Here is a 25,191-nt window from a genome sequence, read left to right as displayed (position 1 = left end):
TGAGAAAATTAGAAATGCATTTATTTCCTCTCGCCTAGACTACTGTAATGCTGTATTTACATGCTTCAACAAATAGTCACTAGGTGAACTCAAAGAGTTCAGCTGCCGGACGTCTTACCAGCAGTAAATCAACGCCTCTTATAACCCCGTGTTGGCAGCTATACTATGGTTAACGGTCAATTTCAGAGTAGATTTAAAATTTCTACTTAGCACTTTTAAGGCCCTAAATGTTCTGGCACCTGATTACATTAGTGACATGCTAAACCTATACTGCGCTGTTACAGTAGGCCTCTCAGATCAGGTGACATAGGACTTCTGGCTGTTCCAGGGTCTTGACTGAAAACTAAAGGCAACCTGGGACTTTGCTACTGTAAATTCTTTGTACTTCCTTTATTTATTATTTATAATCTATGTTTTATATACGTATTTTATTTTAATGTATTTCTATCTTTATAGTGTGTAAAGCACAGTGTGATTGTACAAGAAAAGCACTATTCAAATAAAGTTATTATTATAATGAAATGCAATCCTCAATTTTTTTAGTGAAGTTCACGAGCTAGCAAATTTGCAGTAGTAGCTTGCCATCATTGACATGTAATGTTTGTCCTGTTGGCTAGCTAGCAAAGGGCCATTGAACAATGTTGATGTAGCTTGCTATGGATAATGAAATGGTTAATTTCATTAGGCTGTGTAACATGAAGGTGTTCTTTATTTGTTCCTTTATGATCCTTTATCAGCTAAGATCTAAGTCACAATAACAGAGAGCTTGCCCATGTCCTGTGGTGGTTGCAGCTCTGGCCGTGATGGATACTGTCTTCCTGTGTCTTGGTCAGACTGCACTCTATCCAAAGACAGTAAATGTTGAATAGAAAAGGTTGCTCGGCAGAGCTCTCAATAGTTCCTGTAGCTTGTAAACTTAGCCAGAAGGAGTATGTCGTCCGTCCCCCCCCCCTATAGCTACAGTTTGAGTAGTCCTAATAAGCAAGGCACAAATCAGTAGAACTTACTTATTTGACCTCTTTTTCCTGATAAACCTTTTATGGTCCTAATTCAATGATTAAAATACATTCTTCAATCTGTATTTGAACCATGCAAGAGAACTTTTGAGAAATGATTAATCTGACCTCATTCTTGAGGAGAAGCCACTGGGTAGCGTAATGTTTGTTAGCTAGCTAATGATGCCAAAGATAGGATGAAGGTTAAAAAAGCTGCCTTGTGACCAGAACTGGGCCCGTGCAGCAAGTTTATTTTATTTTATAAAAAATATCCAAAGTATCAGAAAAACTGCTGAAGGTTCATTTTGATAAACAGTGAGTGCCGTAAGAAATATTTCCTCTGTCCTTTATATTAGATAAAGATAAGTTATTTATGAATGAAGGTTATGCCATGCCCAATACTCTTTGTGAAAAAGTAATTGCCCCCATGAATTCAATGACTAATCATGCCCCCTTTAGTAGCAATATCTGCAACCAAACACTGTAGTTATTGTTTAGTGTCTCACTTTGGATACATTCTGTTCCACTCCTCGTTGGCAAACTTCCTTACTCCAGTGACTGTTGCTGTTGGGATGAAACTAATTTCTACCTAAATAGAAATGTGTCCTTTTAATGTTTATGTTGCACGCAAAAATGCACTCTGACTCTGGGTACAAATATTTTGAATGTTCTTCGCTCACTCTACAAAAATCTCACAAGCAAGTGAAATAGTCTATGGTACTTTAACAAATGTACTGACACGGATGACTTATTCTGTAATCAACAGTGATTGAGGGATTTGTGAAAAGACGATTAGATTAGGGTACGTAGGCTACTGTCCCCAACAACCTTTTATATGCTATATACCAGTGGTTCCTAACCAGGGGTACCTAGACCCCCGGGGGTACTTGAAAACACTCACGACACCATAGGCTTACTAGTGAAATTAACACGAGGGGGTACTTCAGGGGTACTTCAAGCAGAGGAATATTTTGTCGGTGCTACAGTAACTGAAAAGGGTTGGCAACCACAGTGTAAAAATATACAGCGAACCTGTTTAAGTCACTAACAATATAAATATATGAACGTGAAGACGCTGGATGAGCACAGCAGCATAGCCAAGTCGACTGCAGCTGAAGGATCTCGAGAGAGAGGGAGATAAATGATGTGGCGTCAAGGCAAGGATAGGACAAAAAACACGGCAACAAGGCTGTTATATACAGGCCCACATCTCTGATTCATTTTTAATGCCGGTCAAATTAACAAGAACATCGTATAACAACGAAAACAGACAACAATAATATTGACTGTGATTAATTTTAAGCTTGATGAGTGATTCCATACATTTTATGTGATTCCTAGATGTTCTAATAAAATAGTTTTGATGCTCAATGGCAAAATGTTTTCGGGTGGTTCAGATATAACGTAGAGGAAATGACATGCTCTGTATGCTCAAAACATTGTGGAGCCAATGTGTTTGGGGCTTAGGAAAATAGCCAACAGAAACTATAGGCTGGATGCACTTAAATCCAATAAAATGTCTACTTGTCCTGGACAGGCAGAGGTGAACAAAAAACACCAGGGTAAAATCCTACATCTATATTAAAAAAAAAAATATATATATATATATATATAAATGTATATATATACATACATACATATATTTATATAATACAAACACATACATATAAAAGAAATATGTGACATGCTCATATGTTAAGTTTAGATTTATTGCTTGTTTTTTGGTTGCTGTAGTATTAGGGAAGACCACGTAGTTTGAATTATCTGCACAAGTGGACATGGACATCAGGGCAGATTTAACATTACAATATAAATGTTTTTCCCAGAGTGACCGGTCATTACATGAAGTGTATCACAGAGGGGCGTCCGGTAGAGTGCGGGGTAGCGGGGTTGGGGTACCACCACTGACTAATTTTCAGCCAGGAAATACCCTGGTGTATATAATTTTATTTAAAAGGCATAGCCTACATGTAATGTGTTTTATATTGATAAGGGTTTGTTACCATTTCAAGTAGAACATTTAAGTTAGTAATAGGTTTCATTCAAATCATACGGAGCAGACGAGGCCTTACTAACCCAATGGACTACAGGGGCTGCAATGCAGGGCAGCGGCCACAAGAGGGCCCCGCAACCATGATTGCAAATGAAATGTTGTTAAGGTCATTTCATATCTATAATGGTGTTTATGCTGACTGGCCTTTGTCCTTTTAGTTTGTCCTTACTTATGACGCTATCACGCAGCTCCATATTGAATTTGTGTGCCACCAAATCGGTCCCAATGTCCCATCTGCATAGCTAGCTACCAAATATTGGTTGTCTGTTCGTGATTTTGAAAATGTCAACAAATCCGTTAGTCCACAAGTATGCGAGCGGTTCACAAAAGCTTAATTTTGCACAAGGAAAAAGGGAACGAGCACAAGAAATGAATACGCGTTTTCAAGCAGCCTGCTAGTATTAGCAGTAGTTGAATAGTAAGAAACGGGGGAGTGGGCCGCAGAGAGCAAACCAGCCCTGTTGGCGAGAACGATCAGGAGCAAGTTCCTAACAGCGAAACCACCGCCGGTGAAGACGGTTCGGCTACTGCACCAGTTAGTGATCATGGTACCCTGCGCATGTTACGTGTGGACTAGGCCGTAGCTAAGCTAAACTAAGCTAAGGCCTAGTCCACACGTACACAGGCATTTCTTTTTTAAACGGGGAACTTTCGTCCAAACGTAAACTGCATTTTAGGTCACTGAAAACGGACCTTTTGGAAAAACTCCTTCCATGGTGAAGATATTCAGAAAGTCCGTTTTAAGTGTTTACAGGGAAAATTCAGATTTTGGCTTGTAACGTCAGAACGTGCGCCTTTATCTCCAGTTTGACATCGATGTGCGCCGTTATCTCCTTTGTTTACATGAGGCGATTTTGGTGCAATGGCGCAAATAGTCAAATAGTGCTGTTTTTAATCTTGCTAACAGGATGTTTTCACAAACGTACTGTTACTCTCCCACTATATTGAGGAACAGGAGCAAAGGAGTGGCATTCCGATGGAGTTTGCATGGTGGCTGCCCCTTATGCTGACAAACAAGCAGCCAAAGGATGGAAGCAGTGCGAGAACTGTTTGAAACAGGTAATATTCGGTGATCGGACATATTTATTTCTCAGGTGTATGTATTTGTGATACTACACATACATGATATTTGTATTCTCTTAAGTAACTGCATGGTCCTTGTCATCTGTTACAAACAACCAGAATGGCGTCAGTAGCGGTAAGTGATACAGAAGGGGCAAAAGGGTAATATATGAAGTAACATTATACTCATACTAGGTGTCTCTTATAGAGGGTGTGTAAATGTTCTACGTTCATTGCCTTTCATATGTTTGATCAATTATATATACTATATAATAACAAACACGCGACATGGGTATACATCCAACAATGACCGAAAGGAATGAACTTCAATAGACATGGTGAGGAAGCTACCTGAACACAGGGGTGCACAATGAACATACATATGGACGTCACGATCCAGGGACGCTTGGAAACCAAAACATGGCACCTGGACCATGACACAGGTTGACCACTGTTTTCATATCTTCTATGTGTCCCAACAGCGAGTTGGAGGCCAGGAGTGGAGGTCCAACCTACGACTTCCAAGTCAAATTGAAGAAAGTAACAGTCACGGAAGTAGGCTGATTGAGTATAACACAAAACAACAATCCTGCAGTCCTGTAATACTTTCAATGGTACTCAATCCTGACCTCGTCTCTTCTTCTAGCTCCCGGACCTTGTTTTCAGACCTGTGTGCAAAGTGACTTTGATTTGCATGAAATACCATTTCATTTTTTTATCTGCATGAAACTTGTCACTATGATCATAATAACTAGACATATTATTAAGCAGAACATTCTCTGGATCATTAAAAAGTATTGTTGAAGTATTGCCTTGTTAGAGTGGCATGTCAGAGTAGTATGGCTACCCCTAACAGTCCGAGTATGCAGTATTAATGCTTTGTTTGCATTTCAGACCTCAAAGCTGTCCTCAACCAGGTGTGTGTGGGAAGGTCTTCACACCGGACCCGACAACCCAAGTGAACCGGTGGTGGAAATGTTGTTGATCGGGGCCTACAATCCATATCCAGGCTCTAAATTATTACGAGGGCCCACCTGTAGACCTCCTCTAATCTCTCCATCTCTTTCCTTGCCCCTCTATTCTCTCTTCCTATTCCCTTCTCCATCAATTCTCTCTTCCTATTCCCTTCTCCATCAATTCTCTCTTCCTATTCCCTTCTCCATCAATTCTCTCTTCCTATTCCCTTCTCCATCAATTCTCTCTTCCAGTTCCATTCTCCATCAATTCTCTCTTCCAGTTCCATTCTCCATCAATTCTCTCTTCCTGTTCCATTCTCCATCAATTCTCTCTTCCTGTTCCATTCTCCATCAATTCTCTCTTCCTTTTCCCTTCTCCATCAATTCTCTCTTCCTGTTCCCTTCTCCATCAATTCTCTCTTCCTGTTCCCTTCTCCATCAATTCTCTCTTCCTATTCCCTTCTCCATCAATTCTTTCTTCCTATTCCATTCTCCATCAATTCTCTCTTCCTATTCCATTCTCCATCAATTCTCTCTTCCTGTTCCCTTCTCCATCAATTCTCTCTTCCTATTCCCTTCTCCATCAATTCTCTCTTCCTATTCCCTTCTCCATCAATTCTCTCTTCCTATTCCCTTCTCCATCAATTCTCTCTTCCTGTTCCCTTCTCCATCAATTCTCTCTTCCTGTTCCCTTCTCCATCAATTCTCTCTTCCTGTTCCCTTCTCCATCAATTTTCTCTTCCTATTCCCTTCTCCATCAATTCTCTCTTCCTATTCCCTTCTCCATCAATTCTCTCTTCCTATTCCCTTCTCCATCAATTCTCTCTTCCTGTTCCCTTCTCCATCAATTCTCTCTTCCTATTCCCTTCTCCATCAATTCTCTCTTCCTATTCCCTTCTCCATCAATTCTCTCTTCCTATTCCCTTCTCCATCAATTCTCTCTTCCTATTCCCTTCTCCATCAATTCTCTCTTCCTATTCCCTTCTCCATCAATTCTCTCTTCCTATTCCCTTCTCCATCAATTCTCTCTTCCTGTTCCATTCTCCATCAATTCTCTCCCCTCCATCACAATTCTTCCTCACTTCCTCTTCCGTTATCTCCACCTCTTCTATCCTCTGTTCCACTCTGGTCTACTCTCTCTTCCATGTACCCTGCTGGCTCTCTGCTTTCTGTACCATTATGTCCCACACTTTTAAGACTCTTGTCTCTTCCCTGGCTACTAAAGTAATGCATACCTTTCTTAAAAAACGCAGAGCATTACCTTTAAGAGATGGTATTAAACCTTATCTCATCATTAATGAGGTTGTTCAGATTCAAGTAAATACATTTTATCCAACTTTAAACTAAATTTGCCTGACACTCTTGTCCCCCCTTCTCTTTTGTTGCAACGGTTTAAATTATTTACTCAGAATAAAAGTCACATGAAATGCAACGTGAATGTATCGGTTTTCAATGTGGGATGAACAAGCTATGGAAATAGTACTGTGAATGTATCGGTTTTCAATGTGGGATGAACAAGCTATGGAAATAGTACTGTTAGTGTTAGCTAGCCAAACTTGTATTACCTAACGCCTGGATTTTCTCAATACATGTGAATATAATTGGGGATACAGATGTGGCAGCAATATTGATAGGTACACATAGACCAGGTGAGAATAATGTGTCTCTTAGCTGAGTAGTTAGCTAATTAACGCAGCCACGCAAACAAACGCCATGTAACGTGTGTTCCTCAGGTGACTGGTCTGATCTCTATAACGTGTGTTCCTCTGAGGACTGGCCTGATGTTTCCGTCTCCGTCCTGCTGACACACACTTGCTGCAATCATTTGTGTCGCGATGGGAGAACGAGAGTTGTTTAGAACGCGGTTAGGTCGGTCTGTTATGGTTCAGCTCGTCTGCATAGAGCGAAACATTGTTAAACTTAGTAAATACTGGCCACCGGCGCAAGGATCTCCTTAACTAGTTGTAAAATATCAAAACGAAGGCCTTTCGTATGGAAGAATGTTAACATGTAAATGGGTGAAAATCGATGTCGTTTCAGCCCGTGTTAAGCAATGGGCGTAGTGGTCCTAGCCGCCGTAAGCCTGTGTGACGTCATTTGGACTCATGCCCATATATGGACATTTTGATAGGTTGAAATTTTGCCGAATCGTCCGGCGGCCGTGCCTCCCGGATAGCTCAGAGCGTTGGAATAGTGACAAGGGCGTCAACCGGTGCTGCGAAGCGGAAGGTTGCGGGTTCGCTCCACTAGGGGGCGAATTGTAGCAGGGTGGGTGGGACCCGCCTAGCAGCACCGCGTTGGAGCTATACGGGAGGCGCCGGCCGGATGGCACCTGTGCACGAGGTGCCATCCGGTGCGGACCCTTTTCTATTCGCTTCAACATTTTTACGTAAGGTTAGCAATTTTCACCAGTTGTCAGGAGTGGCTGCTATATTATATTTCATTTTATTCAATACTTCTCGATTTTTTTTTTTATATACTTTCGTTGCTAATCTCCATGGTAACCCGTTCCACTCTCTTTTGAGTCCCCCCTTCCCCGTAAAATGCTTGAGTCCCGGAGTCCGCCCGCTCCCCCACCCCCTTTCAGGGAAAACACCGGCCGTTGGTCCATGGTATTCGAAGCAATGGTGCAGTCACGATCGCACTAGGCTAGCCTAGCAGCATTGACAGAAGGTACTGCCGCACTTGTTTGCTAAATATACCATACAAAATGTCATCTTATGATCTTGCATAAACAGCAGACGTATTGTTTAGAGATATCATCTGATATCATCTACTAGCTTAAAATAAAATGGGTTTTATCTTTTGAGGACACTGAGAAAATTAGAAATGCATTTATTTCCTCTCGCCTAGACTACTGTAATGCTTTGTTTACATGCTTCAACAAATAGTCACTAGGTGAACTCAAAGAGTTCAGCTGCCGGACGTCTTACCAGCAGTAAATCAACGCCTCTTATAACCCCGTGTTGGCAGCTATACTATGGTTAACGGTCAATTTCAGAGTAGATTTAAAATTTCTACTTAGCACTTTTAAGGCCCTAAATGTTCTGGCACCTGATTACATTAGTGACATGCTAAACCTATACTGCGCTGTTACAGTAGGCCTCTCAGATCAGGTGACATAGGACTTCTGGCTGTTCCAGGGTCTTGACTGAAAACTAAAGGCAACCTGGGACTTTGCTACTGTAAATTCTTTGTACTTCCTTTATTTATTATTTATAATCTATGTTTTATATACGTATTTTATTTTAATGTATTTCTATCTTTATAGTGTGTAAAGCACAGTGTGATTGTACAAGAAAAGCACTATTCAAATAAAGTTATTATTATAATGAAATGCAATCCTCAATTTTTTTAGTGAAGTTCACGAGCTAGCAAATTTGCAGTAGTAGCTTGCCATCATTGACATGTAATGTTTGTCCTGTTGGCTAGCTAGCAAAGGGCCATTGAACAATGTTGATGTAGCTTGCTATGGATAATGAAATGGTTAATTTCATTAGGCTGTGTAACATGAAGGTGTTCTTTATTTGTTCCTTTATGATCCTTTATCAGCTAAGATCTAAGTCACAATAACAGAGAGCTTGCCCATGTCCTGTGGTGGTTTCAGCTCTGGCCGTGATGGATACTGTCTTCCTGTGTCTTGGTCAGACTGCACTCTATCCAAAGACAGTAAATGTTGAATAGAAAAGGTTGCTCGGCAGAGCTCTCAATAGTTCCTGTAGCTTGTAAACTTAGCCAGAAGGAGTATGTCCCCCCCCCCCCCCCCCCCCCCCCCCCCCTATAGCTACAGTTTGAGTAGTCCTAATAAGCAAGGCACAAATCAGTAGAACTTACTTATTTGACCTCTTTTTCCTGATAAACCTTTTATGGTCCTAATTCAATGATTAAAATACATTCTTCAATCTGTATTTGAACCATGCAAGAGAACTTTTGAGAAATGATTAATCTGACCTCATTCTTGAGGAGAAGCCACTGGGTAGCGTAATGTTTGTTAGCTAGCTAATGATGCCAAAGATAGGATGAAGGTTAAAAAAGCTGCCTTGTGACCAGAACTGGGCCCGTGCAGCAAGTTTATTTTATTTTATAAAAAATATCCAAAGTATCAGAAAAACTGCTGAAGGTTCATTTTGATAAACAGTGAGTGCCGTAAGAAATATTTCCTCTGTCCTTTATATTAGATAAAGATAAGTTATTTATGAATGAAGGTTATGCCATGCCCAATACTCTTTGTGAAAAAGTAATTGCCCCCATGAATTCAATGACTAATCATGCCCCCTTTAGTAGCAATATCTGCAACCAAACACTGTAGTTATTGTTTAGTGTCTCACTTTGGATACATTCTGTTCCACTCCTCGTTGGCAAACTTCCTTACTCCAGTGACTGTTGCTGTTGGGATGAAACTAATTTCTACCTAAATAGAAATGTGTCCTTTTAATGTTTATGTTGCACGCAAAAATGCACTCTGACTCTGGGTACAAATATTTTGAATGTTCTTCGCTCACTAGTGAAATTAACACGAGGGGGTACTTCAGGGGTACTCCAAGCAGAGGAATATTTTGTCGGTGCTACAGTAACTGAAAAGGGTTGGCAACCACAGTGTAAAAATATACAGCGAACCTGTTTAAGTCACTAACAATATAAATATATGAACGTGAAGACGCTGGATGAGCACAGCAGCATAGCCAAGTCGACTGCAGCTGAAGGATCTCGAGAGAGAGGGAGATAAATGATGTGGCGTCAAGGCAAGGATAGGACAAAAAACACAGCAACAAGGCTGTTATATACAGGCCCACATCTCTGATTCATTTTTAATGCCGGTCAAATTAACAAGAACATCGTATAACAACGAAAACAGACAACAATAATATTGACTGTGATTAATTTTAAGCTTGATGAGTGATTCCATATATTTTATGTGATTCCTAGATGTTCTAATAAACATAGTTTTGATGCTCAATGGCAAAATGTTTTCGGGTGGTTCAGATATAACGTAGAAGAAATGACATGCTCTGTATGTTCGAAACATTATGGAGCCAATGTGTTTGGGGCTTAGGAAAATAGCCAACAGAAACTATAGACTGGATGCACTTAAATCCAATAAAATGTCTACTTGTCCTGGACAGGCAGAGGTGAACAAAAAACACCAGGGTAAAATCCTACATCTATATTAAAAAAAAATAAATATATATATATATATATATAAATATATATATATACATACATATATTTATATAATACAAACACATACATATAAAAGAAATATGTGACATGCTCATATGTTAAGTTTAGATTCATTGCTTGTTTTTTGGTTGCTGTAGTATTAGGGAAGACCGTGTAGTTTGAATAATCTGCACAAGTGGACATGGACATCAGGGCAGATTTAACATTACAATATAAAAAACAATCCCAGAGTGACCGGACATTACATGAAGTGTATCACAGAGGGGCGTCCGGTAGAGTGCGGGGTAGCGGGGTTGGGGTACCACCACTGACTAATTTTCAGCCAGGAAATACCCTGATGTATATAATTTTATTTAAAAGGCATAGCCTACATGTAATGTGTTTTATATTGATAAGGGTTTGTTACCATTTCAAGTAGAACATTTAAGTTAGTAATAGGTTTCATTCAAATCATACGGAGCAGACGAGGCCTTACTAACCCAATGGACTACATGGGCTGCAATGCAGGGCAGCGGCCACAAGAGGGCCCCGCAACCATGATTGCAAATGAAATGTTGTTAAGGTCATTTCATATCTATAATGGTGTTTATGCTGACTGGCCTTTGTCCTTTTAGTTTGTCCTTACTTATGACGCTATCACGCAGCTCCATATTGAATTTGTGTGCCACCAAATCGGTCCCAATGTCCCATCTGCATAGCTAGCTACCAAATATTGGTTGTCTGTTCGTGATTTTGAAAATGTCAACAAATCCGTTAGTCCACAAGTATGCGAGCGGTTCACAAAAGCTTACTTTTGCACAAGGAAAAAGGGAACGAGCACAAGAAATGAATACGCGTTTTCAAGCAGCCTGCTAGTATTAGCAGTAGTTGAATAGTAAGAAACGGGGGAGTGGGCCGCAGAGAGCAAACCAGCCCTGTTGGCGAGAACGATCAGGAGCAAGTTCCTAACAGCGAAACCACCGCCGGTGAAGACGGTTCGGCTACTGCACCAGTTAGTGATCATGGTACCCTGCGCATGTTACGTGTGGACTAGGCCTTAGCTAAGCTAAACTAAGCTAAGGCCTAGTCCACACGTACACAGGCATTTCTTTTTTAAACGGGGAACTTTCGTCCAAACGTAAACTGCATTTTAGGTCACTGAAAACGGACCTTTTGGAAAAACTCCTTCCATGGTGAAGATATTCAGAAAGTCCGTTTTAAGTGTTTACAGGGAAAATTCAGATTTTGGCTTGTAACGTCAGAACGTGCGCCGTTATCTCCAGTTTGACATCGATGTGCGCCGTTATCTCCTTTGTTTACATGAGGCGATTTTGGTGCAATGGCGCAAATAGTCAAATAGTGCTGTTTTTAATCTTGCTAACAGGATGTTTTCACAAACGTACTGTTACTCTCCCACTATATTGAGGAACAGGAGCAAAGGAGTGGCATTCCGATGGAGTTTGCATGGTGGCTGCCCCTTATGCTGACAAACAAGCAGCCAAAGGATGGAAGCAGTGCGAGAACTGTTTGAAACAGGTAATATTCGGTGATCGGACATATTTATTTCTCAGGTGTATGTATTTGTGATACTACACATACATGATATTTGTATTCTCTTAAGTAACTGCATGGTCCTTGTCATCTGTTACAAACAACCAGAATGGCGTCAGTAGCGGTAAGTGATACAGAAGGGGCAAAAGGGTAATATATGAAGTAACATTATACTCATACTAGGTGTCTCTTATAGAGGGTGTGTAAATGTTCTACGTTCATTGCCTTTCATATGTTTGATCAATTATATATACTATATAATAACAAACACGCGACATGGGTATACATCCAACAATGACCGAAAGGAATGAACTTCAATAGACATGGTGAGGAAGCTACCTGAACACAGGGGTGCACAATGAACATACATATGGACGTCACGATCCAGGGACGCTTGGAAACCAAAACATGGCACCTGGACCATGACACAGGTTGACCACTGTTTTCATATCTTCTATGTGTCCCAACAGCGAGTTGGAGGCCAGGAGTGGAGGTCCAACCTACGACTTCCAAGTCAAATTGAAGAAAGTAACAGTCACGGAAGTAGGCTGATTGAGTATAACACAAAACAACAATCCTGCAGTCCTGTAATACTTTCAATGGTACTCAATCCTGACCTCGTCTCTTCTTCTAGCTCCCGGACCTTGTTTTCAGACCTGTGTGCAAAGTGACTTTGATTTGCATGAAATACCATTTCATTTTTTTATCTGCATGAAACTTGTCACTATGATCATAATAACTAGACATATTATTAAGCAGAACATTCTCTGGATCATTAAAAAGTATTGTTGAAGTATTGCCTTGTTAGAGTGGCATGTCAGAGTAGTATGGCTACCCCTAACAGTCCGAGTATGCAGTATTAATGCTTTGTTTGCATTTCAGACCTCAAAGCTGTCCTCAACCAGGTGTGTGTGGGAAGGTCTTCACACCGGACCCGACAACCCAAGTGAACCGGTGGTGGAAATGTTGTTGATCGGGGCCTACAATCCATATCCAGGCTCTAAATTATTACGAGGGCCCACCTGTAGACCTCCTCTAATCTCTCCATCTCTTTCCTTGCCCCTCTATTCTCTCTTCCTATTCCCTTCTCCATCAATTCTCTCTTCCTATTCCCTTCTCAATCAATTCTCTCTTCCTATTCCCTTCTCCATCAATTCTCTCTTCCTATTCCCTTCTCCATCAATTCTCTCTTCCTATTCCCTTCTCCATCAATTCTCTCTTCCAGTTCCATTCTCCATCAATTCTCTCTTCCAGTTCCATTCTCCATCAATTCTCTCTTCCTGTTCCATTCTCCATCAATTCTCTCTTCCAGTTCCATTCTCCATCAATTCTCTCTTCCTTTTCCCTTCTCCATCAATTCTCTCTTCCTGTTCCCTTCTCCATCAATTCTCTCTTCCTATTCCCTTCTCCATCAATTCTCTCTTCCTATTCCCTTCTCCATCAATTCTTTCTTCCTATTCCATTCTCCATCAATTCTCTCTTCCTGTTCCCTTCTCCATCAATTCTCTCTTCCTGTTCCCTTCTCCATCAATTCTCTCTTCCTATTCCCTTCTCCATCAATTCTCTCTTCCTATTCCCTTCTCCATCAATTCTCTCTTCCTATTCCCTTCTCCATCAATTCTCTCTTCCTGTTCCCTTCTCCATCAATTCTCTCTTCCTGTTCCCTTCTCCATCAATTTTCTCTTCCTATTCCCTTCTCCATCAATTCTCTCTTCCTATTCCCTTCTCCATCAATTCTCTCTTCCTATTCCCTTCTCCATCAATTCTCTCTTCCTGTTCCCTTCTCCATCAATTCTCTCTTCCTATTCCCTTCTCCATCAATTCTCTCTTCCTATTCCCTTCTCCATCAATTCTCTCTTCCTATTCCCTTCTCCATCAATTCTCTCTTCCTATTCCCTTCTCCATCAATTGTCTCTTCCTATTCCCTTCTCCATCAATTCTCTCTTCCTATTCCCTTCTCCATCAATTCTCTCTTCCTATTCCCTTCTCCATCAATTCTCTCTTCCTATTCCCTTCTCCATCAATTCTCTCTTCCTATTCCCTTCTCCATCAATTCTCTCTTCCTATTCCCTTCTCCATCAATTCTCTCTTCCTATTCCCTTCTCCATCAATTCTCTCTTCCTATTCCCTTCTCCATCAATTCTCTCTTCCTGTTCCATTCTCCATCAATTCTCTCCCCTCCATCACAATTCTTCCTCACTTCCTCTTCCGTTATCTCCACCTCTTCTATCCTCTGTTCCACTCTGGTCTACTCTCTCTTCCATGTACCCTGCTGGCTCTCTGCTTTCTGTACCATTATGTCCCACACTTTTAAGACTCTTGTCTCTTCCCTGGCTACTAAAGTAATGCATACCTTTCTTAAAAAACGCAGAGCATTACCTTTAAGAGATGGTATTAAACCTTATCTCATCATTAATGAGGTTGTTCAGATTCAAGTAAATACATTTTATCCAACTTTAAACTAAATTTGCCTGACACTCTTGTCCCCCCTTCTCTTTTGTTGCAACGGTTTAAACTATTTACTCAGAATAAAAGTCACATGAAATGCAACGTGAATGTATCGGTTTTCAATGTGGGATGAACAAGCTATGGAAATAGTACTGTGAATGTATCGGTTTTCAATGTGGGATGAACAAGCTATGGAAATAGTACTGTTAGTGTTAGCTAGCCAAACTTGTATTACCTAACGCCTGGATTTTCTCAATACATGTGAATATAATTGGGGATACAGATGTGGCAGCAATATTGATAGGTACACATAGACCAGGTGAGAATAATGTGTCTCTTAGCTGAGTAGTTAGCTAATTAACGCAGCCACGCAAACAAACGCCATGTAACGTGTGTTCCTCAGGTGACTGGTCTGATCTCTATAACGTGTGTTCCTCTGAGGACTGGCCTGATGTTTCCGTCTCCGTCCTGCTGACACACACTTGCTGCAATCATTTGTGTCGCGATGGGAGAACGAGAGTTGTTTAGAACGCGGTTAGGTCGGTCTGTTATGGTTCAGCTCGTCTGCATAGAGCGAAACATTGTTAAACTTAGTAAATACTGGCCACCGGCGCAAGGATCTCCTTAACTAGTTGTAAAATATCAAAACGAAGGCCTTTCGTATGGAAGAATGTTAACATGTAAATGGGTGAAAATCGATGTCGTTTCAGCCCGTGTTAAGCAATGGGCGTAGTGGTCCTAGCCGCCGTAAGCCTGTGTGACGTCATTTGGACTCATGCCCATATATGGACATTTTGATAGGTTGAAATTTTGCCGAATCGTCCGGCGGCCGTGCCTCCCGGATAGCTCAGAGCGTTGGAATAGTGACAAGGGCGTCAACCGGTGCTGCGAAGCGGAAGGTTGCGGGTTCGCTCCACTAGGGGGCGAATTGTAGCAGGGTGGGTGGGACCCGCCTAGCAGCACCGCGTTGGAGCTATACGGGAGGCGCCGGCCGGATGGCACCTGTGCACGAGGTGCCATCCGGTGCGGACCCTTTTCTATTCGCTTCAACATTTTTACGTAAGGTTAGCAATTTTCACCAGTTGTCAGGAGTGGCTGCTATATTATATTTCATTTTATTCAATACTTCTCGATTTTTTTTTTATATACTTTCGTTGCTAATCTCCATGGTAACCCGTTCCACTCTCTTTTGAGTCCCCCCTTCCCCGTAAAATGCTTGAGTCCCGGAGTCCGCCCGCTCCCCCACCCCCTTTCAGGGAAAACACCGGCCGTTGGTCCATGGTATTCGACGCAATGGTGCAGTCACGATCGCACTAGGCTAGCCTAGCAGCATTGACAGAAGGTACTGCCGCACTCGTTTGCTAAATATACCATACAAAATGTCATCTTATGATCTTGCATAAACAGCAGACGTATAGTTTAGAGATATCATCTACTAGCTTAAAATAAAATGGGTTTTATCTTTTGAGGACACTGAGAAAATTAGACATGTTCTACTTGAAAAGGTAAAAAACCTTTGGTTTCCAAGCGTCCCTGGATCCAAGCGTATGTTCATTGTGCACCCCTGTGTTCTGGTAGCTTCCTCACCATGTCTATTGAAGTTCATTCCTTTCGGTCATTGTTGGATGTATACCCATGTCGCGTGTTTGTTATTATATAGTATATATAATTGATCAAACATATGAAAGGCAATGTACGTAGAACATTTACACACCCTCTATAAGAGACACCTAGTAGGAGTATAACGTTACTTCATATATTACCCTTTTGCCCCTTCTTTATCACTTACCGCTACTGACAATATTCTGGTGGTTTGTAACGGATGACAAGGACCATGCAGTTACTTAAGAGAATACAAATATCATGTATGTGTAGAATCACAAATACATACACCTGAGAAATAAATATGACCGATCACCGAATATTACCTGTTTCAAACAGTTCTCGCATTGCTTCCATCCTTTGGCTGCTTGTTTGTCAGCATAAGGGGCAGCCACCATGCAAACTCCATCGGAATGCCACTCCTTTGCTCCTGTTCCTCAATATAGTGGGAGAGTAACAGTACGTTTGTGAAAACATCCTGTTAGCAAGATTAAAAACAGCACTATTTGCGCCATTGCACCAAAATCGCCTCATGTAAACAAAGGAGATAACGGCGCACATCGATGTCAAACTGGAGATAACGGCGCACGTTCTGACGTTACAAGCCAAAATCTCAATTTTCCCTGTAAACACTGAAAACAAATGTCATGTATGTGTAGTAACACAAATACGGACTTTCTGAATATCTTCACCATGGAAGGAGTTTTTCCAAAAGGTCCGTTTTCAGTGACCTAAAATGTAGTTTACGTTTGCACGAAAGACCTAATGCGTAGAAAAAATTTAAATAGGGTGATATCCGGTAAATTGGGCCACTTTTTGGTAAATCGTTTGGGACAATAATACAATACCATATATGCCTTTTCCATGTGTTTTTATGATTAATAATGACTGTTTTTGATAATTTTGTGTTGAAATTATTTAATAAAATATAATTATTTAGGCCCTACAGTTCTTGAAACATCAGCTGTGCCAACTTTTTTTGCATGAGCAGGTAAAATGGGCCAGTTGTTTCAGGTATAATGGGCCAGTCAAACTGCAAAGGGAAATAGTAATTTATCATACATTTTAATTTTAAAACACAGTTGCTTATACAGCCACATAACATTTAAACTGCATTAAACAAACATGTTCATATGTGCCATTAAAAAAAGGCAATTTTGGAACAGCATAGATCAGTGAACTGATGTCAGTGGTGTGTGTGTGTGTGTGTGCTGCCAGACAAGTTGTTGTCTCCCCCTTCTCTCCGGCACACACCTCCACACATGGCTGGCCAACCTGTCCAACGACCTCTGTCGAACTGAACTGGTCCTGAAGCCCAGACTCGTATGCCTAAACTTTACTTAGATGTAATGCCTAACCTTAACCCTGAACTTACCCAACAATGCCTGGACCTTAAAGAAACCCCAATTCTAACTATAAAATCAACTGTAAGTTTGACCCTAAACCTAAAAAAAATTCTGGTTTTACTATACTAATTGGAACATTTGGTCCCAAATCGTTCAGTAAGACCTAACCCGCACGTACATACACACACACACACACACACACACACACCCTCACACACACACACTCACACACACACACACACACACACACACACACACTCAAACACACATTTATGTGTGTTTGTGAGTGATACAGATGATGGCCCATTTTAGCTGAAACCATGTTGCCCATTTTACCTCAGTGAGTTAAGGTAAATTGGGCCGCCAAGAAAAACATTACTTTTTCAAAAAATATGTTCATATACAAAACTAACAACATTAATTCTGATTGATGCCATCAAGACAGATATTATGCATAGTTTTTTTCATGTGCATGTTTTTTTTTAATAGATTTATCATCCTTATAATAGTTTAGTTAGATTTGGTATGCCAGGCTACTTACCATGCAGCTTTCTGGTGCAGTCTTGATTTGAAGTATTGCCCTGCCCACCATAGCAACCATAAACCAATCAAATCACCTGTTACTTGTCAAACACAGTTATGACAATAGTTTGAAATCTTTTGCAGTCATTGGCTCTAAATTCCAGAGGGGCTGGGACCCCCAAACCTTAAATGGCCCATTTTACCTGATATCACCCATTGTGTACGTGTGGACTACGCCTTCGCTAGCTAGGTACCCTGCGCACGTTGCTGTAGTTCACATTATTAGATTGAAACACAATTTGCTTTGCTTATTTTATGGACATTCTTGAACTAATGTTCTTTTCGAGAAATGCTTTTCCATTACCTGGTATGTTACTCTGGTCTTTGTGGCACACATGTCTGTATAATATCAGAGGATCATTAGTTACTGTTGTCTTTAGAGAATGAATAACCAGTGTCCTTGGTTCCTTGGGATAAGTTGTGGGAGCAGATCCCCTTTGTAACATGGAACCGCCATGTTACAAAGGCCCCGATGGAACCGCCATGTTACAAAGGCCCTGATGGAAGGTAAAGACTTTCCCAGTTTCAGTAATTTTGATTCCTTCCTGTTAGAAGCCGAAGTTGCTCGTAATCCAGTCACTTCCATTCATGCACTTCACTCTTTGGAGCCACACAGCAACCAGGCATCAAGAAGAACAAGGCAAGTGTCTTCAGCACAAACACAGCTGTACACTGTGATGAGCAAACACCACACAGAGCAAACATGGGACCTCCATGCATACTATGCCAAGACATACATCCACTCCACAAGTGCCCAAACCTTATAAAAGCGTGGTTAACAGATAGAAGAACATATGTTAAGGACAATAAACTCTGTTATGGCTGTTTGAAAAAAGGTCACAGTGTGAAAGATTGCAGACGCCTCACCTGTGACACCTGTACGAGGAGGCATCCAACCTGCCTCCATGATGACAATTACGTGACAAATATGTGAAAGGAGAAACACAGAGCATGGATCATGCAGCACAAAATAACGCATCCGAGACAACATTCGCCACGTTACTTAATGTTGCCAGGGAAGGACAAACAGCTGCAACTTCAGTGATTGTTCCAGTGTGGCTGTAATCTGCTGCAAATCCACACAAAGAAAAACTTCTCTATGCCTTATCAGACACTCAAAGTGACTGCCTTTATTGATGAAGAGGTGAGTCGTGAACTGCAAGTGGACGCTTGTCCAGTGAAATTAAAGCTACCCACCATGATGGGAGAGAATGCAGTTGTTAACAGCAAAGGGGTGTCTGGTGTCTGTGTGAGGGGTTACAGCTCTGCAATGCTCGTCCACCTCCCTCCTGCAAAGGACTACAAATCGAAAAACATGATAAACAATCGAATAGGTGTCCTTGTGCATTTAGGCAGTATCAAGTAGCTTTGATGTGTGACATAGAAATGTTCCATCAGTTTAAAGCCCGAGAGAGTGACCCCCACTACCTCCGCTTCTTACGGTGTAAAAATGGAGATGACAGCACACCTCTTCGGCTGCAGTGTCATCCCCAGGGTGTGCTTTGGACTGAGACACTTGGCCGAAGAGAACAGGTGTTTTTCTATTCTTGATCAGAGTTGATGCTACAAATAAGTGACTCAAGCGTGTTTGTCTAATAATAATGTTACAAAATTAGGCTACATTATGGTGCATTGCAAAACAATTCTAAACTAGAGCACAAAGTGCCTCTTTATCAAATGTCCTTCTTCCGGCGCTTTTAGTGTATTATAGCATTGGATATACGCGCAAGATGCGCCGTCTACCGATCATTGTGTCAGCAACACCCTCCCATTCAAAACAGGCATGGGTCAAAATGACCCCTAATGGCACTTCTAGTAGGTGTCAATGGCTTGGCGCTTCTAGTGTTAATAATAATAATAATACATTTTATTTGGCCTTTCTGGACACTCATGGACATATTACACAGCAAAGACAACATTTACACATAGAGGATAAACTACAACCTGGTATCGGTTGTCGTACAGTAGTGTGATGTCCGGGATTTTTTTTAATGTGTGATTCAAATAAAAGGGAACTAGACTTATTGACAGAGTCTGTATTATATAGACTCTGCCCATGGGTGATTGGACCATCTGTCTTTAATAAAATTTAATTTCTTATGTGAATTAAACAGTCATGTTTGGAATTCCTCGGTTTCCCATACTGGTAAGAGTTGAGGACAAGAAAGTCTCTTAGATTATTTATTCTTTATTATCATTGAACAGTACAAGTACAGTACAACATAATGCAGGTAGCACCTAACCAGAAGTGCAAATAGAAGAGGGCAGAAAATATACAAGTATATTACAAGTAGAATGTATAGATGTGCAATGAAGGCAAATGCAGTACAAATGTCAATACTACATTTATTGCCATTTAAGATGAGCAATTAAGGCAAATAGAGGAGGGCAGAACATTTACAAGTACTGTATTAAGTAAATTGTATATTACAAGTGGGATAATAGTTGTGCAGGTATAAATGATATTCTAGATGTTCAAAACCTTCATTATCAGACTCTGCAAGGCAGTGTCGAGTAGTACAAAGGGAGTTGTGCAACAAGGTCCCTGAGAGGCCGGGGGTATGGTGATGGGTCATAGAGTTCACAGAGTTCTCTGGGTCACAGAGTTAATCAGGGTTACAGAAGATGGGAAAATAATGTTCCTGAGCCTGCTGGTGCGGGAACGAAGAGACCTGTACCACCTGCCTGATGGAAGGAGGGCAAACAGTTTGTGGGCTGGATGTGTAGGGGCCCTGATGATGCCATGAGCCCTGCTTGACATGGCTTGAAGGAAGCTGGGTACCAGTGATGTGCTGGGTGGTTTCCACCACCTGTTGCAGGGCCCAGTCAGCTACGGAGCAAACACTAAAACACACTGTGGCGCAATTTGTCCGAATGTTCACGACTGTGCAGCGGTAAAAGTTCACAAGGATCTTGGAAGACAGACGGGCCTTCTTCAGCCTCTTCAAAAAGGTACCGGCGCTGCTGCGTCTTTTTGACCAGGGCTGAGGGGTTGAGGGTCCAGGAGAGGTCTTTAGAGATGTGGACACCCAGGAGTTTGAAGCTGAACACATGCTCCACCTCAGTGCCATCGATGAGAACTGGGGTGTGGCTGCAGCCTTTAGACTCTCTGTAATCCACAATCCTTCTTGGGGCCAGGTTGCTGCCAGCGCAACATGCTGCCAGACCTCCTCCCTGTAGGCTGACTCATCATTGTCACTGATCAGGCCTACCACCGTGGTGTTGTCTGCGAACCTGGCAATGGTGTTGGAACTGTGTACAGGAACGCAGGCCTGGGTGAAGAGGGAGAACAGGATGGGGTTCAGAAACCAGCCTTGTGGAACACCAGTGTTCAGGATCAGGGTGGAGGAGGGGAAGTTGTCTAACCTGAAAGACTAAGGTCTGTTAGTTAGGAAGTCCAAAGTCCAGTTGAAGAGAGAGGGGCTGATCCCCAGGTCATGGCGTTTATTGACCAGCCTGGAGGGGATGACCGTGTTGAATGCTGAGCGGAAGTCTATGAACAGCGTTCTCACAGTAGGTGTTGGTTTTGTCAAGGTGGTCCAGAACTTGTCTTTTGAAGCACCTCATGATCCTGGGGGTGAGTGCGACCGTTTGGGAGTCCATGAGGCTAGACGCAGCCGACTGCTTCGGCACTGGCACAATGGTTACAGTCTTGAAGCACGTGGGGACAACTGCCTGGGCCAGTGACATGTTAAAAATGTCAGTGAAGACCTTGGCCAGCTGCCCAGCACATGCTCTGAGCACACGCCTGGGGACGCCATCAGGACCAGCAGTCTTGTGCGCATTCACCCTGCTCAGTGCAGACGACACATCTGTGGTGGATAATCTGAGGGGGGGACATCTAGGGGGGAGTTCAGCTTTAGTGGATAGATCTTTATTGTCCCCGTCGAAGCGAGTGTTGAACTTCTTTAACTTGTCGGTGAAGGAGGCGTTGCTGGCTGTGGGGTTAGTGTTCTTTGGCCGGTAGTCTAATGGCTTGGATGCCCTGCCAAATTTTTCTGGGTTTGGAGTTGTTGTTGGAGTGCTCCTCGATCCGCAGTTTGTGGTAATTATTAGCCATCTTAATGCTCCTCTTCAGGTTGGCCCTGGATGAGCTGTAGGCCTCCGCATCGCTGGGTCTGAACGCAGCGTCACGTGCCTTTAACAGTTGTCGGATCTCTGTTCATCCAAGGTCTTTATTAGTTTATGGGTGGTGACATTGTTGGTGCAGATGTTGATGTAAGCATATGTTTCAGTGTCCGTATAGAAGTCAAGGGTGGCTTGACTGGAAAAAATATCCAGTCTGTGTGTTGAAACTGGTGTTGTTCAAGTGAGTCTGACCCCTCTGGCCACGTCTTTGAAGTTGTCAACAACTCTTTCTGTGCAATGTGCTCCAATGTCCAGGAGTGTTGTCGGCCATATAGAGTGTGTGCTAGGCTGTACTGAGTGAATCAGCTAAAAACTATTAAGTCAATGCTAATTTGGAAAAACTGGTTAGATGCTGAGCCTCGGGATGTACAGTACACGTGCCTCCATCTTAGTCGCCGCCATCTTGGTCTCATCCAATCCAAAGGTTTAGGGAGAGCAATTACTTTATGTTAACCAGACTGTACATCACTAATTTGTTTTAATCTACTGACAGTTATTGCTAGGATCAGATGCTTTCACAGTTTATCATTTCATAATGGCAACTTGATATATTTCTCCTTGTCTGCGACGTAAAATTGATTTATGAAACACTAATACAATGATATGAAGTCTGATTTATTCTGGTAGATTATTATTATTTCATAATATTTTAACACAATTATTAGTGACAGAACTTATTACAACATATTCTACACAGGTCTCAGGTTAGGCAGCACTGTCATTCTGTTTTAGAAGTCAAAAGTGACTTGCGAATAAACTGAAAACAATAAAGCATTTAAACCATTCTGTCTCCCAGAAAGCTGTCATTTAAGTCCTCTGGTTTGAGTAAAACAGTAGTTACATTGAGAGTTGTATTTAATAAGTTTCCCATTTCTCAGATCCCTGTCAGCTTGTTGTTACTCAACTCCCTGGAGTTGAGGAGGAGGAGGGCATCATAATATCCTAATGTAGAGTAAAGTGCTTGGCGCATCAGTTCAACTCAGCGTGCAGCACAACATGAAAATGTATGTCATCTTTAAAGAATGCACTGTTGCGATTGGGATAAAATGTCTCTCCCATCTGCTCGGCACAGTCTTTACCCACATGAGGCCAACACAAATACAACAACAAGGAAGATAATGAACACTTTTAGGGAGGATATGCTGCTTGGAATGTTTCTGTTCGGCAGACAGACAGAGTGAGAGACAGGCAGAGAAAAAGTGTAAGAAGCAGAAAGGGAAATATGCAGTGAAATAGAGAGAGATAGAACATACGCAGGAAAAATACTGAGATATGATCCTTATGATTATAATGGCTCTAGCTTTTTATGTCTCGACCACTGTTCCAAGTTTCTTAGGTAAACAATTCTGTTACACTGTGAAATTACACTCATAAGATCTTCACTTTTCCATGAAGAGGCTTTGGTCATTACTGGCTCTAGGGGGCTCTTGCAGTAACAGCCCAACTGACAAATGTGAATCAGGAGTGATAGGAACTCCAGGCACTTAACTGAACAATTTAAATGTCGCCTTGTTGTTTGTTTGTGTGTGTGTGCCAGATGAAAATACACGCACAATTGGTATTAGTGTTCCTTCTAATGGATAATAATTGTGATGTTATATTCAAAAACCACACTTCCCGACACTTTAAACATGACAAAATATAACGGATACAAATGACATTAAATGGGTAGGCTCTAATATATAATTAATAATAATACAAATAAAAGTAATAGTAATGGGTGTGGGGGAAGGTTAATGATAGACGAAAACATAAAATATTTTTGTAGGGAGCCCTTTAAAGGATTCCTGAAAGAATGTATAGGGTGCTCCCACAGTTTGTTTTAACGTGAGGCCGCTACAATAAACAGAAGCAGAGTTAATGGCTTTCAGACAGTTTTGCCCAAGTGAGTAAAATGGCAGTTTGAAAATTACTTCCTAAAGTATTTTTAAGAAGTTAAATGCTCAATAAAAATCATAATTCATAATTCAATTCAGCCCATTTGATTAAAATGAAAGCTTTTTTAAACCCCCCCTGCATGCATCCATAAAGGTACACTACCCTCTACTGAATTGTCCACTACGTTTGACCCACCCTAGTCAGCCCATCCTGGTCCAAAGTAGTGCACTTTAATGGGAAAAGGGTGCCATTTGGCATGCACTGCCTACCTCCATCCAAAGACGCCATCACAGCTCTCATCTCCACTAAAGTCTCCTGCTTTTAAATGTCCCAGGAATGACTGGTGCATCATAAAATCATCAACAGGAGAATATCAAAATAATTGAAAAAGCGAGAAGAAAATTAAGGAAGTAGATTAACCGATCATGTGAGCCCTCCAAGCAACATTCAGAATCATGTTCCATTAAAACCTTTGTAGATATATTATTTTAGCTGACACTAATTCGATGAATAGCACAAATGCTTTACATATGCTTGTGTGAACCAACATATTTTGCTATGTTGTTCGTGTTTACATGGGTAATGTAGGTGTTATGGATGTGTTATGTATCCTTCAAGGTATGGTCTCTTGGCCTTTTCTTCATATGGCCTCTGAAAACCAAGCCTTTTTCCTCAAACTTCTATGTGTCTTTTAGAGATTAAACTGAAAAGTTTGGAGTTCCAAGAACACATCCATCTAATGTTCAGAACACGGTTCACTTGATCCTTTTATTCAGTTTAACGTCAAACAGAGACTGTCGGGAACAAGGGTTCCGCAGACTGCTTGGAGATATTTAGATCAGGTTAAAGCCCCGTGCCGCCTCTCAGCTCCCTAGCTGCTCTGTATTAACAGTCATTCTCTGTTTGTTTCTTTTTTCACTGCCCACTTTCTTTTTTTGATTGCTGCTGCATTTTAATCGTATTTAATTGTATAACTTATTAATTGCATCTTATCTTTGGTCTCACGTGTTGCTGTTTTCTCTCTCAGAGACAGCTGGTGATGAATAAGAACAATACAATTAGCAGATTCCCATCAACTTACAGGAGCAATCAAAGTGCCTTTTGTACAAGAGCAAAGTGATTGTATTTTCACCTTGTCAATCAGAACATGTCAAACATTGACCTTTCTGTTACTGGTCCAAACCACTAGAACCCTCAAATTCAACATTGGACCTGGAAGACTGTTCCACTCAGAAATTTTATTTCCACCTTCTACCCTGGGACTGATTTAGATCTGAGACATCAGGTTGGTGCAATTATTGATGAGGTAGAACATAAAACCAAAAGGAACACGACCTTGTTGGGTGAGAGTACCTCTGCACTAGACTATCTGGCTTCCTAATAGAAATACAATTAATAGAATGGCTTTGGAACCTCTGGTCCTTTAATAA

At 41.4% G+C, this 25,191-nt stretch overlaps 2 long non-coding RNA genes across 2 annotated transcripts; both read left to right on the top strand.

Moving 5' to 3' along the window:
- Positions 1-3,835: 3,835 nt before the first annotated feature.
- On the top strand, positions 3,836-5,227 carry LOC114840381. The gene is made up of 3 exons (XR_003782565.2): positions 3,836-4,107; positions 4,593-4,724; positions 5,005-5,227. It is a non-coding gene; the product is annotated as an uncharacterized LOC114840381 (long non-coding RNA).
- Positions 5,228-10,827: 5,600 nt separating this feature from the next.
- Positions 10,828-12,882, top strand: LOC114831342. The gene is made up of 3 exons (XR_003778287.2): positions 10,828-11,762; positions 12,248-12,379; positions 12,660-12,882. It is a non-coding gene; the product is annotated as an uncharacterized LOC114831342 (long non-coding RNA).
- The last annotated feature ends 12,309 nt before the right edge of the window (positions 12,883-25,191 follow it).

This window comes from Esox lucius, chromosome 11, assembly GCF_011004845.1.
Source record: "Esox lucius isolate fEsoLuc1 chromosome 11, fEsoLuc1.pri, whole genome shotgun sequence".
Taxonomy (NCBI): domain Eukaryota; kingdom Metazoa; phylum Chordata; class Actinopteri; order Esociformes; family Esocidae; genus Esox; species Esox lucius.
The sequence above is the reverse complement of the archived record's forward strand: the minus strand, read 5'-3'. Positions and strand labels throughout refer to the sequence as shown.